Source organism: Rhipicephalus sanguineus, chromosome 9 (assembly GCF_013339695.2).
Source record: "Rhipicephalus sanguineus isolate Rsan-2018 chromosome 9, BIME_Rsan_1.4, whole genome shotgun sequence".
NCBI lineage: Eukaryota > Metazoa > Arthropoda > Arachnida > Ixodida > Ixodidae > Rhipicephalus > Rhipicephalus sanguineus.
The window spans coordinates 132,434,561-132,452,132 of record NC_051184.2 but is presented as its reverse complement, the minus strand read 5'-3'; positions in this window follow the sequence as shown (position 1 = coordinate 132,452,132).

Below are 17,572 nucleotides of genomic sequence, written 5' to 3'. Positions count from 1 at the left end.
GGTGAAGGATGAGGACCTGGCAGGAACATTGTCCTCCGTAACTGTTGTAGACGGGACGGTCAGGCACCTTCCCGAAGCTAGGATTTTGGTTTCGACGCCATATTACAAAGGACAGCTATTGGCTAATTGTGTCGACCAACCACTGTATGACATTATCTTGGGCAATGTACCAGGAGCAAGAGACGTGAATCATTCTGATCTTGTGGAACAAGCGCGACAGTAAGCAGTCCCGAATTAAAGACAGGCACGAGAGAGCACAGGAAAAGATATGCGCGGCTAGTTTTGCAGCGGCAGTAGAAATGAGGGATGTAGAGAAGAAAAAACCAAAGCAGCGTCCGCTTCACACTTCAGCTGCGTTGCCTCTAATTATACCACCGGCAGATATTATGAGCGACCAGAAGCATGACCCTAGCCTGCAGACATGCTTTGATAAGGCAGGGGCAGCTACTAAAAAGGACACGCAGTCGCACATCGTGTCAGTTTCAAGTATTCAATGGTCTTCTTGTTAGGAAACGCACATTAAGGTACGGACGGAAGGTCCAGCAGATAGCGGTACCAGAGCGTCTTCGAGAGACAGTTTTGAGCTGGGGACATTATAGCATTATGTCCTGACACCATGGTGTGCAGCAGACGCTGTCGCGAATCACATATAAATTCTTTTGGCCAGGTGTCCAGAGTGACATTAAACGTTATCTAAGTCATGTGCGTATGCAAGCGCACATTTCAAAATGGCATACTGGAGCCGACTTGATCAGTAGAGTCAGATGGTTGAACCTTAGGACTCCCTCGTCTGTATAATTTGGTTGGCGTTTCGAAGAAGTCGGTGTTGTGTTTGTGGTATCGTGATGTCTGTAACTATTAACAGCAATTGTAGGAACACGAATAAGTGTTTTGTGTGACCGATCGCGGCGACTGTGCATCAGTAAGGTGCAGTGAGTGCATTAAAAATGGTGGCACTGGAGGACGAGTGTGGCGGTGTTCTAGTGTGAGCTCAAGACTGATAGTGGTAAACGTCGGATTACGGCTGCTTTGAAGACAACGGAGGTCTTAAGCAGTTTTCTTCCGGAGAAAACTCTTGAACAAGGACGCCATTGTCACATATAGGAGGTTACCAAGAAAATGTGACAGAAGAAAAGGAAGACAACAAGCGTAGCATAACGTATAACTGCGCCACCAGAAGGAGATAAAAACGATGCCGAACAGATAAAATGAGAAGGTGACGTGGGCAGGGGGCCCTGAGTTCCGCCGGCCTGTGTTCCGGGTGCTCCGGCTCTTCCTCGTGCTACGGCATCGTACCGTAGCCACCGCCTCTTCGAGGGCACGTCGAGGGACCTGGACCTGGGACTACCAGCACCGCCCAGGACGTGCCATCGGCTGTTGGACCGAGCGCACCGACCTACGGCACCGCTCCGTGGGTTTAGACCGAGCCAGTTTCTCTTCCCGGAAGACGCTGGCCATCTTAACGACCTGCGACGCCCAAGTCACTGAACCCTGTGCTTCCCACCTTCAACCACAACGCCACCCCGCATTCTGCCACCGTTAAATCCTGCGGCATCGACTCGGACGCCGACTGCAACGCCTGTGCCTCCGCAACGCCTGTGCCTCCGGGCCAGAACGCTGTGAGTGGTACTTTAAAGGGACCCTCTAACACTTTTCCTGACCTCATTGTTTTACAGTTTTTACTTTCGGGTTGCGTAGACTGGAGGCTGAAGAGATTAGTGCAGCAAGAATGGCAGCGGTAGGGGCACGCAGTCCGAAGTTATTCAGCCTAGAACACTCAAAATACAATAAAATGGAGGCCTACCCTCAACTCGATTTTCGCGGGGTCACCTGACAATGTTTCACTCGCCCTGTGACGTCGGATGGCGCCCCAATGAAATGAACTGAAAGATCCTACGTACGGGAAGCTTGCATACAATGTTGGCCGTTCTAACCAACGTATTGATGACGCCGTTGCGATAGTAACAAACAATGTGGTGAGTGAACTGCGCGTGCGAAACGAGGCAGATCGTGAACGCCTCTACATGTTTTCTAGTTTTAGTCGTTTTTCTTGTTGCGACGGCGTCTATATCAACGCTTTTACATTTTTTCCCCTTCAGTTTCTACAAACAACGGCGCCTGGAGCGTCCCGAGCGCGTTTCCCTCCAGCGCCGGGGCGTTCGGCGCATTCTTTGCCGGGCGATGCAGTTTTAAAGCTGAAATGTCTAAGATCGTCTGTCTAGTTGGTGTTCAGTGAAAAAAGCATGCTCAAGAAAAACTAAACCCAATAATAACCCCTTTTGTGATGCAATGCCGCTATTACTTCTAACGTTACATTTATCCAATCATAGGCCAGCGCCCATCTTCGTCATTTCCGCCCGCAATAGTTCTGGCGAGCGCCACTACGCGTTGATGCGGTCAGCAGCGATGTAGGCGCTTCAAAAGAAAGTGTTGGAGGGCCCCTTTAAGCTGTAGAACGCTTCGTACTTTTAGCTGTTTATTTCGGTTACTCAACTGATAACTGTCATTATAAAACCGGTAAGCGCACAAAGACGGGAACAAGAAGACGACACACAGAGCGCTACTTCCAACTGATGTTTATTGCAACACAAAAACGCCATATATGTAGTCTCTTCACTCAGAAATGGCTATTGCGCACGTTTGAAAGCTGAGCTATCAGCCTCTCTCTTATTCCTACACTCTCCTCTCTCCTTTTTTTTCTCTTTTTTTTCGCGCTAACGATAACAGGCTTTGTTAGCGCGCGCATGGTAACTGGGCGGTACAGAAAGAGCACTTGAATCACACAAGCATTTCTTTAACAAGAATCATAAAGGCAAAACCAACAGGGTGAAAAGGTGACGTACCAAAATGAACAAGGGTATTACAAATGCTGGCCAGCATAAATGAGCAGGAATGAAAAACAAATGCGGCTAAACAATGGAAGTCGTCAAGAGGTAAAAACGGTATGAAAACAGAAGTCGTGAGAAGGTAAAACAGTATAAAAAGATGTAAAAAGCTATAAAAAAGGACCTTTAACAGGTTAAAAACCTACAACGTAAGAGCAAAACTGAGTAAAAGTCACTGGTTTTGCAAAAACGCCAGCTCTTTCTTCGGAAGCGATACAGATGGCATGCTAACACAACTGGGTCCGAGCTGTTCTATGCATGATGCCTCATGAATTTCCCGAGCAATCTGGTCTCGGTATTTCTTCATCACGACAGTCTGGTCAAGAAAGGAAGAACAACCGCAAGTTGCACAATGTAATGCCATGTTGCTGCCTGACTTTTGCTTCAAATTGTTGGCATGTTCTCGTAAGCGATCATTGATTCATCGGCCAGTTTGGCCGATGCAAACACGTCCACATGAGAGCGGAACCTTATACACGACTCTGCATTTGCAGGACACGAACCTCGTGGCGTGTTTCTTGCTGCATATGTCAGGCTTTTCGCTGCTCACGTTCAAACGCTTGCATAGGCCTCCAAGTTTGTTGGGGGCGGAGAACACCAACCCGACACCTGCGCGTCCTGCTGCCTTCTTTATCCTATAGGACACTTGGTGTACGTACGGAATGACAGCAGTTTTTGTCTTGTCGGTGTTTTTCCGAGGCACATCACTAGTTTTCTTGAGCTTGCGCAACAAGGTTTCAGCAAGGTCACATAGAAGAAACTCAAGAAATCCAGTTGCTTTTAGTCGATTGATCTGAGAGGCAAAGCTTTGGGGAATCTGATGGGAACACGACCTCATGAGCGAGTGCCGTTTTAATGTTTGCAGTGGTTTGGGGTAACAACGTGTGTTTTTCCTTTCATGTGTAATTAAAATAAGTGTTCCTGACGCTCTCGCCTCGTCCGTTCTTTCTGACCAGCTGTTGTCCGAAGATCCGTGACATAGAGACTCTCGCCGTGCAGACACCAATCGGCATTATCAGGTGGCCTCCAGCTGTCCGGATTTTGGGTCCACTCCAAGCGGTCTCTACTTACTTCAGCTTGGTGGCGAATAGTCGGCGAATAGACGATGGAATAGTCGGCCCCAGTGTCGACGAGAGCAGTAATGTTGTAGCCGTCGATGAGAACGTTGCGGTTAGGTTGCGACGTCGGATCACGGCTGCGTCGATTTGTTGCGGTGCTTCCATGCTGCGTCGTCGGGTTGTCTCGTCGCGTTGTCGTCGTCGGCGGACGCGGTGGATCTTCGGCATTTTGTCGTACAACAACCGCAGCTCCATCGGTTGCTGCCCTTAGTTTCCCAGATACGGGCTAGGTGACCGGCCCCGGTTTGGGCCAGTGTACTGCCGGCGGTGCGTTGGCATGTAGCGGCCGGGGGACGGCGATCGGTAAGGTCGTCGTTCTTGCCAATGTATTCCTGTGAGGTAGTCGTCGATGTCGCGAGGCCCTTCGCCTGGCTGCGGGCGCGGCGCGTTGACCGCGAAACCGCGTATCCCCATCTGTCGGTACTGCCAGCGGCGGTGCGTGTGGCTGGCCTCCCCGCAGTGGTAGCAGAGCGGGCGGTTGTCAGGGGCGCGCCAAACGTTGGTTTTCCTTGGCGCGTAGCGCGGCGTGTAGCGCTGAGCGACAGGAGGCCGGGAGAGCGTCGGTGGTGGTGGCGGCGGCGTCTTGCGACCGAACTGCTGCGGCGGCGCGGCGTCTCGACGTGGGCGAGGAGGGGGGCTTTGCGTCGGGCTGCAGCAGCGTAGCTCATGGCTTGCGGCTGAGGCTGTGGCGGTTCAAGGTGGCCCAGCGACTGCTGTATTCCTGATCGAACGACTTCTGCGATCTAGTGCACTTGAGGCTGTGGTGGGGGTAACAGCTTGCGCAGTTCCTCCCGAACGATCACGCAGATCGCTTCGCGCTGGCCGTCTAAGGCGAGGGCATGAACCGTTGGATTCTCTTCAATTGAACGGCGGTTGTACTGGCGGGTTCGCATTTCCAGCGTCTTCTCAATCGTCGTCGCTTCTGAGACGAATTCTTGTAATGTCGAAGGTGGGTTCCGCATCAGACAAGCGAAGAGCTCTTGCTCTACCCCTCGCAAGAGGAAGCGGCCTTTCTGGTCCTCGGGCAGTCTGGTATGTATCTCACTTTGTCATACATGATTCTCGTATGCTATTTCTAGTACACAACTTCAATTTAATGAATGGGGCCATAAACGAGTCTACTGATAAAGTACTTTGCCCGATTCTGGAATCTGACATTCTTTCATCAGACGCCTTTGATTACTGTTGCATGTTTGTGGACATGTGTGCAAGTTTTTTATTATATTTTAAATTTCAAACACACTGCTTGTCGGACATTATCTCAGGGGCCCAAAATTTCATAAAATGAAAGTGCAATCATGTGGGCAACCGAACATGGTGGTAACAAGATTCGTTTGGAGACACTTTTGTGAAAAAAAATATATACAAATTTCAGCCTAGCTGGAGGTGTATGGCCAAATTTGAAATTTTTAATCCAAAGCAGCGGGCTAATGTTAGATATTAGGTACTTGTCACAAAATGTTGTTGTGCTTGAGTTTGTGTTATCCTGTGCTGCGTCAATAAACGCAAAAGGTCTGGTTCATCACGTGCACAAGCAACAGCGCCTTGCTAAATCTCGCTGACTGTGCCTGCTGCCTACGCTGGGGCGTGCAAGGCACTGTGCCTGCAGGTATCAAACAAAACCTGTGCAGTGTTTGCAATTTACAGTACACATTATGCATCAGAGTACATTGTGTTTTATAAATTAATCTAAACACACCATTCCTCAGTGGAAAACCATCTTCATGGAAGATAGATATAGTTGAAATAACAACAAATAGATGTGTCACTACTATGGCATAAAGGAAATTGCAGGTGGGAAAGAGCTGAAAATGAGGGATGTTGTTTTGAAAACTTCTTTTTATACAGGGACCCGGTTCTCTGTTCAGTGGTGAATTATTTTGATTTGGTTGCTATTTCTCCAAATTCTGCCTGACTTCTTGTGGCAGTTCATCGAGGCACAATATAATAAGTTGCGGCCTAAAGAGCGCAGTGGTTTAACAGAGTTAAATTTAAAAAAAAAAAACAAGCACTCCTATTGAGACTCAAACCTTGGGCCTTTTTTGTACATAGCAAACATTCTATATCTACCATGGTGGTTGATTTGACCATTCAGTGTTTGCTCTCAATAACACTGACCCAAGCAGGGTTCCTTTCTTTTGGCTTCATTTTTGGAAGCTAGTTCTTAGCATTCCCTTGCTATAGGTCACTCTAGTTTGATCAAGGCTGCACGTACTCTCGTTTGTTGCAGAATGGCGGTAACCAATAAAACAGTCATAAATATGTTTTATCTTCACCTTTTAACCAGCTCTTAAGTTTTTTGTGGTTTCATGCCAATTGTCGAATTACACCTTCTATTCGGGCCTGATACCTGCACCTCAGCTTGGGGCTGCATCTGTTTTTTAAAACGAAGCCCAAAATGGTGAGTACTTTCTTGTCAGGCTTGATTCCCTGTTTCCAATGTTTTCTGCGCAAGCTGATCTTACTGTATATCTTCAGTGAGAACAATTATGACAACTGAAAGGTTTGATCCAAAGTGATGTGACCGCGTTAAGAAGTTTACAGTGACTTGTTTTCACAGCAGCTAAAGCTTCGGGTAACATGTATTCTAGCCGGACGTCATTCCGCAGCGTGCTGTTGGGAATTTACACTTTCATGTCCGAAACTGCCAAAAAAACGGCTTGCTCTATTCTTCGTAATGTCACCATCTATACAGCAAGTCGGCGTTACAAGTAACAGCTAATTTCATGATGACAAGACAGCAGATGCAGGTACCTTGGTGGCCATGGAGTGCTGCTACTCGCCTATGCCATGCACATCTGAACCAGATGTACTGGCCATTAAAAAGTGCTAAAGGCGATGCTCGGCAGTGGAACTTTTGGGCGAGAGCCTCGCCTCAATGATATTGTCACGTGCGGCACGTACGTGAAGTCGACGGACGACACAGGAACAAGAAAACGTACTTTATTTGGAGCGAACTTGTGCCCCCCTCAACGAAAAACAAAGATCGCTCAATGGCTTCGCCGCAAGCGTGCCTGTTGTGGCGAGCGACCGTCTACAGAAAAAAAGAAAGAATGAATGATGTTCACTCCCCGCAGCTCTCTTTTTAAGACCGTTGCATGAGACCATTCACCGCCCACCTACCGTCTATCGCGGAATTTAGGGCAGCTACCCTGAGCGAGTATGAAAAACGCAAGGAAAAGCGACAGCCCTCATCGCGCGATAAACCGCTTAACGATACGCACGTGGCACTGCCCCCCCCCCCTCCCCTGAAAAGACAGCATCGCCTCGATGCGAACAAATAAAAAAGCACAGAGAGGGAAATAAAAGACAGTGCAAAAAATGCAGTAAAAAATGAATACACCTTAGTGTTTGCCTACGCGCACTTCAAGTTCCGCACATAAATTCGGCACAGAATTAAATCGGTTGTCTACCGCTGGTAGAAAGGTTTCAGTCTCACGACGTGAACTACCTCAGGTCAGGCACGACGCCGCTGCCGCTGCAATGCTCCTTCGGGAACGATCTCATAGTTCACTTCACTGAGACGACGTAGGACCTTGTATGGGCCAAAGTAGCGTAATGAGAGCTTTTCGCTTAGTCCACGCCGGCGAATAGGCGTCCACAGCCACACAAGGTCACCGGGCGTGTGCTCTTGTTGCCGTCGTCGAAGGTTGTAGTGTTGGGCATCTAGTTCTTGCTGCCTCTTTAGCCGTACGCGGGCGAGTTGGCGAGCCTCTTCGGCACGATACAAATATTGAGCTACGTCAGGATTCACGTCACTGTCGTTTGGCATCAAGTGTGGTTGTAGGTGTTCGCCCATACACAAGACTAAACGGGCTCATTCTTGTGGTCTCTTGCAACGCCGTGTTGTAGGCAAACGTTACGTAGGGCAGCCCTTGGTCCCATGTCTTGTGCTGAACATCTACGTACATGGACAGCATGTCTTCCATTGTCTTGTTGAGCCGCTCTGTGAGGCCGTTAGTCTGTGGATGGTATGCGGTCGTTCTGCGGTGACTGGTCTGGCTATACTGCAATTTCGCTTGCATAAGGTCACTGCAGAAGGCGGTTCCTCCGTCAGTAATGATCACCTCTGGACCGCCATGACGCAAAACGATGTTATTAATAAAAAATCTGGCAGCTTCTTGCGCGGTGGCTCTTGCAAGTGCTTGTGTTTCTGCGTAGCGCGTCATATTATCTGTTGCTACTAAGATCCACTTATTTCCTGTCGATGACGTCGGGAATGGTCCAAGGAAGTCCATTACGATCTGTTGAAATGGCCTTGTAGCAGGTGCTATTGGATGTAGGAACACAGCTGGTTTGGCGCAGGATGTTTTTCGACGTTGAAATTGCCGACACGTTCGTACGTACCGCGAAACGTCTGCTGCCAGGCGAATCCAGTAGTATTTTTCACGAATCTGTGGCAGGGTGGGTGTTACGCCAAGGTGCCCGGATACAGGCTCGCCATGACAGGCCCCTAGAATTTCCGACCACAAGGAGGATGGCAAGACGAGTAGGTGCGCTGTGCTGGTAGATTCGAAGTTCTTCACTAGAAGACCGCTGTACGCGCAGAAAGTTGAGGCATTGCGTTTGAAAAATCGCGGGATGTCTCCTCTTCGTCCTTCAATATACTCGATGATGCCATGTAATTCCTGGTCATTACGCTGTTCTGTTGCGATGCTTGAACTTGTTACTGCTCCTTGAATATTCCAGTCGTCATCTCTAGACGAAGGCTGATGTATGGGGGCACGTGACAGACAGTCGGAATCGGAATGTTTTCTACATTCTTGCGTACGATGGTCATATGAAACTCTTGTAGGCGTAAGCTTCATCTAGAGAGGAGGCCTGCCAGGTCTTTGATGTTCGTTAACCAGCAAAGCGAGTGGTGATCCGTGACAATGCTGAGAGGTCTGCCATAGATGTATGGTCGAAATTTAGATGTGGCCCACACTATTGCCAGACATTCCATCTTGGTTGTAGAATAGTTTACTTCTGCTTTCGATAAGGAACGGCTGGCATAAGCGATCACCCGTTCTTGGCCGTTCTCTTTTTGCACAATGCCAGCGCCCAGGCCAGTATAGCTGGCATCACTGTGAGTCGCGGTTTCGGCGTTATCATCGAACTGCGCAAGAACAGGTGGTTCTTGTAGGCGACGTTGCAGCTCATGAAATGCTTTTTGCTGCGATTCTTGCCATTCAAACGGGACATCATCTTTTGTAAGCCGTGTGAGCGGCTCGGCAAGTTGACAGAAGCCTTTAACAAAGCGCCTGTAGTAGGCACAAAGCCCCAGGAAACTTCGACGCCTTTCTTGTCGCGGGGCTGCGGAAAGTGGCGAATAGCAGCAGTCTTGTCCGGGTCTGGGAGAACGCCTGCGCTACTGATAATATGGCCGAGGAATGCGAGCTCTTGGTAGGCGAAGCGGCATTTTTCTCTCTTTAGTGTCAGTCCAGAAGCCCTTATAGCGCCGAGTACGGCCTCTAGTCACCGAAGATGTTCGTCGAAGTTGGGCGTGAAAACTACAACGTCGTCCAGGTACACCAAACAAGTTTGCCATTTTACCCCAGCCAGCACTTTATCCATGACACGTTGGAAAGTGGCGGGTGCGGAGCAGAGGCGAAATGGCATAACCTTGAATTGGTAAAGGCTGTCTGGTGTAATATGCAGTCTTCTCGCGATCTCTTTCATCTACCTCGATTTGCCAGTAGCGAGTTTTTAGATCCATAGATGAAAAGTACTTTGCATGGCACAGGCGATCCAGTGCGTCGTCTATTCCGGGAAGCGGGTAGACGTTCTTCTTTGTTATTTTGTTGAGCCGGCGATAGTCTACGCAGAATCGTAGGCTACCGTCTTTTTTCTGTACCATCACGACGGGAGAAGACCATGGGCAGTTGGACGGCTCGATGATGTCATCTGTGAGCATTTCTTTTACCTGTCTGCTGATAGCATCGCGTTCTTTCATCGACACACGGTATGGAGACTGTCGTATGGGTCGTGCTGTTTCGTCCGTAATGATGCGATGTTCCGTAATGATGCGATGTCCGTAATGATGCGATGTGATGCCGGACGATGAAGCGAACCAATCCTGGTATGTGACGAGGAGGGATCGAAGGCGTTCTTGTTTTTCTTGTGGTAGTGAAGGATTCACATCGAACCAATTATTTGCTGCTTGAGGCTGCTGCTCTTCGAGGGTGACGACGTCAGCGATGTCCGGAACGGTCTGAAATGTTGCCACGATCGTACCTTCATTGAGATGACGATATTCGGGCCCAAAGTTTGTAATCAGGACGCTGGCTTTCCCGCCGGAGAGATGGGTGACACCTCTGGCCACAGAAATGTCCTGACTGAGCAGCAAGCCACAGTGTGCCTCGACTAAGCCTTCAAGGTCTGTAGAATCGGTGCTACCGACAAGAGCTAGGACACCCGAAAACGGGGGTAGTGTGACCTGGTCATCGATGATTGCAAGCGGGATGCACGTGGGAGCAGTCGTAACTTCGTCAATGGCGTTGTCGGTTGCGAGGCTAACACATTGTTCTTCTAGGTCAATGACGGCTTTGTTTGCTTGGAGGAAGTCCAGCCCGAGAATGACGTCACGAGAGCCCGGATCTAATACGACAGAGGCAACCGGGTATACGCAGTCTTCAACTGTCACTCTAGCTGTGCATCTGCCTTTTGGTGCCACAAGATGGACGCCAGCAGTTCAATTTGTGGACCATCCCATCTTGTGAGGACCTTCTTAAGTTTCGCTGCTAATCCTGCGCTTAGTATGGAAAAATCGGCGCCAGTGTCAACGAGTGCAGTTACGTTTACGTGTACGAGCACTCGTACATCCGAAGAATGTGGCATCACGGTGCACGTGCGACGTTGTCTGGGGTCACGGCTTCGTCGTAAATCGGTTCTTTCGCGCCTCCTCGGCGCATTGCCAACCAAACCGGCGAATGTATCTTGTGCGGCTGTTGCAGATGCGTTTAACGGATCTTCTTGTACTAGGGGAGGCTCGTCAGCAGTCCGATGGGCAATCACACCACCGTCAGTTGATGTCGTCAGTTTCCCTACTTGGTAGGCTTGGAGACCTACCTCGTGCCGCTCCTACATAGCCATATCGAGAAGAGCGCCGAAACGAAAGTGATGGCGACCTGTAACGCGAGTTCGGCCTGTCTTCACCTCCGAGAGAGGTATTCGTCAACTTCGCGAGGCCTCTGACCTTGCCGGGCCCGTGGGGCGTCGATGGGAAAACCTCGAAGTCCTAGGTCACGGTAGAAGCAGCGGCGGTACACGTGGCCGGCTTCCCCACAGTGGAAACAGAGTGGACGTTTGTCAGATGCCCTCCAGACTTCATGCTTTCTCGGGGGAGGCCTTTGGTAACTAACAGGGTGGGTGGGCGGCTGGGGAAGCAGTGGCACTGAGAACTGCGGCCGAGATGGTTGCGGCTGGTTACGCAGTACCGACGCGTACGATAGCTGCGGCGCAGTCATGTTGCAGGAACATCCAGATTTGGCAAGGCCGGAGCAGCTTCAAGAATGACTTCGTGGACTTCTTGCCTAATCACATCGCTTAGCGCTGCGACCTGTGGCTGCGATGCTGGGAACAACTTCGTAAGTTCCTCTTGCACAACCGCTCGTATGATGTCTCGAAGACTATCTCCATTTAATGCATTGCATTCTGAGGCAGAAATTAAAGGGACTTGTGCGGGACGTCCGTAATGTCTTCTTCGCACATCGAGCGTCTTTTCGATGTTTGCAGCCTCTGTAACGAAGTTCTCAACGTTGTTCGGCGGGTTTCGCATCAGCCCAGAAAAAATTTCTTTTACGCCTCGGAGCAGATATCTGAGCTTTTTCTCCTCTGGCATTGCGGGATCCGCCCTCTTAAAGAGACGCCTCATCTCTTCGACAAATATTGTCACACTTCCGTTTGGGTGCTGGAGCCTCGACTGAAGTAGCACTTCAGCTCTCTCCTTTCGTAGGATGCTAGTGAACGTGCGCAGGAGGCTGCTCTTAAATACGCCCCACGACGTGAATGAAGACTCTTGGTTTTCATACCAAGTGCGCGCAGACCCCTCGAGAGCGAAATATACGTGATGCAGCTTGGATTCTTTATTCCACTGGTTGGGCGTTGCCACACGCTCGAACTTCTCAAGCCAATCCTCCGAGTCGTCCCACGGCGCACCATGGAAAATCGGAGGTTCTCGTGGCTGCTGCTGCAGAAAGGTAGCTGGTGCTGACGGCTGATTCATTGCAGATGTTACGGTGCCCGGTTTTTCGTGGGTCTTCTGCGGCAGCAGTCCGTACTCTGGAAGCAGTCCCTTGTTTCGGCGACTTCTCGGCGTTTCTTCACCGCTGCTTGAATTTTGATTAAGGCTTGAAGAAGCAGACTGGAACATACCCAGCACCTCCACCTGATATGCCACGTACGGCACGTACGTGAAGTCGACGGACGACACAGGAACAAGAAAACGTACTTTATTCGGAGCGAAATTGTGCTCCCCTCAACGAAAAACAAAGATCGCTCAACGGCTTCGCCGCAAGCGTGCCTGTTGTGGCGAGCAACCGTCTACAGAAAAGAAGAAAGATTGAATGCTGCTCACTCCTCGCAGCTCGTTTTTAAGACCGTTGCATGAGACCATTCACCGCCCACCTACCGTCTATCGCGGAATTCGATAAGACGTGCACGTCATCATTTAGGGCAGCTACCCTGAGCGAGTATGAAAAACGCAAGGAAAAGCGACAGCCCTCATCGCGCGATAAACCGCTTAACGATACGCACGTGGCAATATTCCTCCACGTCTGTGCACCTAGTGTACTCATAGTGCCGGGTACGAACTGATCGCTCAGGGTTTTATCAGAGCCACCTCCCGAGAGATCACAGTCATAACCTACGGCATAGGGTGTATATATATGAGAAACCACGTACGAACTACGGCACACAAAAACTACTGTATCAAATTTCGCATTTCCTGAACGAACAACCGATTGTAGCTTCTCTAATTGACAATACATTCTCATATGGCATTTTTAAAAAAGAAGATACAGGAACACTTCCTATCTACACAAACATAATCACCTTCGTCATCTTTGTTTCACACTCCTTGAAGTATTTTCTTTGTGTAAATCACACTAACGTTTGGTTATGTTATCTAAACTGTGTTTATTTATTGTCACATTTATTGCTTATTGACGCTGTTGCCTTTTGATTTTTGAAACCCTGTGTACTGAAATTTCAAGTTTCTTCAAGTATTTTACGTGTCTTACATTAGCGTTTGTTTATGTCCTCTACGGTTTGTTTGATTTGTCAGACAGATATATGCTTTATTGATTTCATTGCTGGGCAAACTCTTGCTCATATATGTTTTCCTGTACACACATGTTTTGCGTGTAGAAACTCATTTATGCTTACTTTTTATTGACTTTTTACTTTACACTGAGCACTGTGTCATTTTGGTGGGTTTTTGGGTTTACAGGGGGCAGGCGCTTTGTCAGGCTTTTATGCCTTTTCGCCGGTCCCCTAGGCAAATTGTACCTTTTTTTTTTGCTTTTTTGCCTGAAATAAAATTCTACTTCTACTTCTACTTCAAAAGGAGAGAAAGTGCCCTGCTCATGCGGTATTTTCTTTTATATTTCAATACAAAAATTTTCCCAAGAGGAGATAATGAAGGCAACAGAGTCCAACGGTGAGGCCATTTTTATACCTATGAATCCTGTTGTAGGGCCCCTTTAACTTCTGTGAAACAACCAGTGGTGTTATAATGCTGTGTTCTGCCTACATGCCAGCGCATAAAACGTGTTTGAACATTTTGTAACCTGGCAAACTCAACACTTTTTTACAGTGGCTGCACAAAGCATCTTAAAATAGGCTGTACTTTCTAGTCACAGCGCCTGTAGCGACGAGCATCGACCACCAAAGTCAATGTAAAAATTTTTGACCATGTGCAATGTTTGTTTGCAGTGATTATTAGGTCTGTCATTATTAGGCCTAATAATGGTTTTGTATAACTATGCCTAATGACACAGGCTCATAGACCACATGCGGATAGCCTGATCATCCTAAATATGCCCTTTGGAGGCCTTAAGAACACCTCAACAACCTCATTTACTGAACAAAAACTTTTAGCGTGGTTGGGTAGGCTGCGCTTAATTGAAGCCCAAATGAGGTATATGTTGTGTGCTATTGACATACAATCCCTTCCATCACATGCAAACAACTCTTCGAAGATGTCAGACAGGTTTAAGTTCTCGGTGTGATAGAAGCCACTGTTGTGTGCAACATTTTTTAGCTTTGATGCCTACAGCAAAATATGATTTTGATTAAATGCAACTTAAAAACTACATATTGTAAGCCCATTTAACGTACTTCATCGTTCTCATTTGTACATAGGCATCATCATCCCTGTTCTTCTTCTTCTTCCTGTTTTGTGCTGAGGCAGACACTGGGGAATAAACCGTTCTGCTGGCGTTCACTGGTCGGGTCGTCCTGCGTCTTTCACATCCGTGGAGTTTCATCAAGATCCCGACGTCATCCTGCGTTCCCGTCCTACCTGGAGCTACGATCCGGTCGCCGCTTGCGCCCGGCCACCCCTACTGCTATGCAGCTATCGGACCAAAGCGCTAGCCTTAACGGTACATCTATGTCACCGACTGCCCGCCCTTCGTCCACTGTTTTAAGCCCTCAACGCTAACCACCCGTGTTCGCGGGTCTGCGCGGTGACGACGTAGACGACTGGCTCGACATTTAAAACCGCGTTAGTGCAGTCAATCGGTGGACCGAAGCCGCTAAATTGACTAATGTCCCGTTCTATCTCACCAGTGTGGCGAAAACGTGATATTTTAATCATGAAACTGACTACGCCGATTGGTCTGCTGTTACCATGAAGCTACGACAAATCTTCGCATGTTCATCGGGCCGTTTCGAGATCGCGAAAAAAAAGCTGGCCGCGCGTGTTCAACTCGCAAGCGAGTCATACATCTCGTACACCGATGATGTCTTGGCCCTCTGCCGTCGTGCGAACAGCGAAATGACGGAAGCCGAGCGCGTTCGCCACATCCTCAAAAGAATAGGCACGATCGCGTTCAACAACTTCCCTATAACAGTAGAAAACATTAGTTCGACATGCCAGCGCCTAGACGAGCTGCAGTCCCTGCGTCTTCAGCAAGACAGCGATCCGCACGTTACGCCTCACTCGGAGTTACGAGCCCTCATCCGCACCATAATCTGTGAAGAACTTCAAGAACAGGAAGAGAGGCAATTCACTGCTGCCCCCACTTCATCGACACCTTTCGAGGTGTGTAACCTTGTGAAGCAAGAGTTGGCAGCCATGACGTCACCGACAGCACCTGTTGCTCCACCAGCCTATACGCTGATATGGCAGCCGTGACGACACTGACAGCATCGGTTGCTCAAACAGCACGTATGATGTCCACATACGCCGACATTGCTGTAATAGCGCCAGCTGCCGTCACGTCTGGGCCTACTGACCTTACCTGTGGCCATTCGGCTTCTGTAAGTGGCATAGCACCACCTGCACCTTCATATCCTGATGGGGCGTTCATCCCGTACCGCCGCTTTTTACTGCGGTATACGTGACCACATCTCCCGTTACTGCCGTCGCCGCAAGCAGGATTAAAGACAAGGTTATGCTAACTTCGAGCGAGAGCGGATGCGAAGACCCGACCCCTAATGGCCAGACTCCTATCCCTACACGCAGCACCAGTTTCCGTCTCCTCCAGCGTCCCCGCGTCAGCGTCAAGACTTCCGTTCCTCTAGACGACGCTCTCCTTCATGCATAGTTGTGAATATGCAGTCATAACTGCGAATAAAGATTTTGTTAAAATGTATAAACCAAAAACAACAGATATATTTGTACTTTTAAATGGATTTATCGTATTTAGCTTTCCGTCACACGAATATGAAAATAAAGATCAGCAGTGCCACACGATCTTGGCAAGAAACGCAGGAGCAACTCTAAAACCATTCGAAACTGCCATGTAGCAGCGCAACAACTCCACTGAGTCCATATAGCTTTGGCGTTTCGACGGCTATTAACTGGTTGACCTTTCAAAAGTGCCCGTGTGACACACACATAACATACTCCATTTCCTAACTGCTGTAACAGCTGTGTGTCTACAGCACTGTTGTTTTGCTGGAAGTCACATGTTTCGTTCTGCAAGCGAAAATGGAAAATATAATTCCTTTCTGAAAGTATTTTTTTTACAGAATCGGGACTTGCATTGTCAGATGGCGGTACACCAGATATTGGGCACGTAGAGCACGGTAAGAGTATGTTTGTCATGCATATACACTATTGAGTATAACAGTTCACATCCATAAACGACCATTATTTAAAACGCTGAATACATGTTATGTCATCTACTCGCGAATATTTTAAGCTAATACGCCACCTAGAAGAGAGAGCGCGAAACATGCTATTGAGGTTCATGTGGCGGATCAATTCGTCGTCAGTAAAGTGAAAAAATGCCTTGCAAAGCAGTTTTTCTGCGTTTCGATATACACAACAGCGAGTCGAAAATGCGGGATAGTGTCTGTTTACGAGTGTCCGTTTTTTTAGTGAACCGTGAAGAACGGCGTTAATAACCAACATCCGCATCAGTAAAGGTAATCCGACGATGGTAGTTTGTTCTCGGCACTTCGTCAACAAGTATTACGCCGCAGTGCTAAAAATATGTTGCACTCTGCGAACGGCATCAACTAATCCTAATAATAGCACAGCTGGACTGAATCGGAATCGATTCGCGGGCACGTCACGAAGCGATACAAGCTACGAGAGACGCAGTAGAGGAGGGTTCCAGATAATCTCGACCTGCTGGGGATTCTTAAATTTCGCAGTACGCATGCATCTAGCATTTCACCCCCACCAAAATGCGACTGCCTCAACTGCGATCGACACGGCGTCTTTCATGTGATCATCCATGCACCGTAACCAATGTGCCACAGCGGCGGGAAAAATCGATATCTTCGTAGTGCTGACGTGAGCGTTCTTGCTGCGTCGCGTCAAGGCAGGCCTGAGATGCTTGCTGTATTATGACGTGCAGTAGCTTTGAGCCTTGCTCTTTAAGTGTTGCGTGCTCAATTTCCTTGATTTGTGGAACATTGGTATAGCCTGCCTGATGTGTCCTCGTAGGGTGAAGGCAGCAGGAAATGGCCAATTTACACCCACCTATAATGATACACTGCTGTAGCAGCAGGTAAGTAGAAGTATTTACGGGCACCAGAATTGCGCTCACGTATGCGGGTCAACTGACACACACGCACAAAAAGAAAATTGAATAGGACTATGTGCATTGCAAAAAATGGTGAACAAATTTCTTGCGATCATTGCTTCAGCATTTCGTAGTCCTTTCTTCTACCTGCCTATTTTTGTACATGAAATGTTATTTCCCTCGGTGTACCATCACTGCCTCATTGCTTGGATACGAACACATTTATACAAGAACGCGACGAAGTAACTGGCTGACAAAGTCGCTGCTAAATGCTGACGTGTCGCCATGATGCTCTAGACAATCGGCATTTGGTAAACAGTACACACCGGCAACTACCTAGTGTGTTAGCACACCTTCCTTCAAAACACTGCCGAACAGTGTCTGC